Below are 2,365 nucleotides of genomic sequence, written 5' to 3' on the forward strand. Positions count from 1 at the left end.
TGCCAGGCCGCTCCTGAGGTGAGCTGAGGAAGTGCTGTGCTCCCATCTGGGGCTTGGACAGTAAGGCTCCCATGCCAGTGAGGTGGACGCGGGAGCTGCATGTTACACAGATGAAGCCCAGCACCCTCTTCTGCATCTCACTCTCCTCAGCTCTGAAAGTCAGAAACGAATATGTCTGAGTTGACTTAAAAGGTATCAGGAGGCTGATGCAAATGCCCAGAGTTCTTCACTGTTTCCCACGCCCTGAAACTCGCTTGGTAGAAATTATTCTCTGTTGAGTATTTTGTTGTTTCAAACCTTTTTGACTGCAGTGTAGACTGTGCCTCAGTTGCTGTGCTAGGGCCATCATAGGCTCCCTTGGGACCCCTCCAGCCTTTGTTTGTGAGGTATACCTGTTTGCAACCCTTGTTTGCTGGGATTTGTGAGAGTTGTTTTTAAAAAGATACACCAAGTTTCTTTCAAGAGCTTCACTAGAGAAGCAAGACATAACACACACGAGTTTACTGGACAATAGAAAAGGTTGTAGGTAAGGCAAGGCTGTGCTGGTACTTGGAGGAGTCCCAGGAGAGAGGGCTCAGCAAGGCTGGACTAGTGGTCAGGGAAGGTTTTGTGGACGCAGAGGGACCCTCAAGGCAGAACACAGCAGCTCCCTCCGTGAAATCCCTAACGTCGTGGTTCTTGGTGTCTTTTTATTAAGACTTTTGTGTCTTCCCTGGTGGTCCAGTAGTAAAGACTCCACCTTACAATGCAGGGGACGCAGGTTCAATCCCTGGTCAGGGAACTAAGATCCCACATGCCACGGGGCAACTAAGCTCGCGTGCCACAACTACGGAGCTCGCGTGTTGCAAACTACAGAGCCCATGTGCCCTGGAGCCTGCAAGCCACGACTAGAGAGAAGCCCGTGCACTGCAATGAAGAGCCCACACGCTGCAATGAAAGATCCTGCATGCCTCAACGAATATCCTGTGTGCTGCAACGAGGACCCGACTCAGGCAAAAATAAAGAAATAAATAATATATAAATCTTAAAAAAAATATATTTTTATCCTGACTCAAATATCTCCCTCTTTCTGGAAGCTTACCTATAGAGTGTTACATGCCGTATCTCTCAAGGTGTACCAGCTTTAAGATCCATCGTCAGGACTGGGTTTTTATGGTCAAACTTTTAAAAATATATATTTTCTTTATTTTTTTGGCAGCTTGGGTCTTCGTTGTGGCGTGCGGGCTTCTCTCTAGTTGTGGCACGTGGGCTCTCTCGTTGAGGCGGCTGAGCTCAGTAGTTGTGGTGCACAGGCTTCGTTGCCCTGCAGCATGTGGGATCTTAGTTCCCTGACCAGGGATCGAACCCACGGCCCCTGCACTGGAAGGCAGATTCTTTACCACTGGACCGCCAGGGAAGTCTTTGGTCAAACTTCGTAAGAGGTTTCTTCCTGATAAGTTTTATCTTCCATTTGTTCTGATCTTGCTCCTGGAATACAGGGAGTTGCTGGAGGAAACCATCCAACCTGCAGGCACTGTTGCTACCGTAGAGCTGTGAGCACCCACCTCACCAGGCCTCTTGGGCTGCTTGCTGAGCAGCCCACTTATATGTTTTTCAGGAGCTTGTTTTCTTATTTTCAGAACCAGCTGTTCCAATCCTTTGTTACTCCTGAAGCTCTCACCTCCTGAGAGCCAAGCCTTCCAAGGATCCCTTCACCTTTCTTCCCCTTGTGCCCCTCGGCCTCTAGAGGACCCTCCTGGTACCCACATGTTGGATCCATTCCTCTCCCCACCCTCCTTGGAAGCTTGCAGTCGAGTGTCCTGACTCAGGCCAGACTGCCACTTACTACTGGATGACCTTGGGCAAGATACTCAACCTCTCTGTGCCTCAGTTTTTTCATTTGTAAGATGGGAATCATAGTGTCTACCTTACAGGACTAAATAAGTTAGTGTGAGTAAAGTGCTTAGCATGGGGCCTGAGACAGTGTTTATTATTGCTCTGTCATCATTCTCTCCCCTCTCTCCTCATCTTCACCCTCCCTCCCTTCTCCTCATACTGTTACACTTCTCCATCCAGTCAACATCACAGAACAGTCAAACCACCACCACATCTGTCTTCTACTCAGCTTCATCTGAAGCTAGGCTTATCTCCCTTTACTAGCAAATCTGTTGAAAGGGGGAAGAGTTGTCTCCATTCCTTCAAATCTCATTAATTCCTCGACCCATTATGGTGGGTTATATGGCTTCCATTCTGCCCCCACCCCAACCTCTCACTGAGATTGCCATCGCGAGGTCACCAGAGACCTCCTAAATGCCAAATCCAGCACGACTTTTTTTTTTTTTTTTTTTTTTTTTTTTTTTGTGGTGTGCGGCCCTCCCTCCGTTGT

Source organism: Physeter macrocephalus, chromosome 12 (assembly GCF_002837175.3).
Source record: "Physeter macrocephalus isolate SW-GA chromosome 12, ASM283717v5, whole genome shotgun sequence".
NCBI classification, from domain to species: Eukaryota; Metazoa; Chordata; class Mammalia; order Artiodactyla; family Physeteridae; genus Physeter; species Physeter macrocephalus.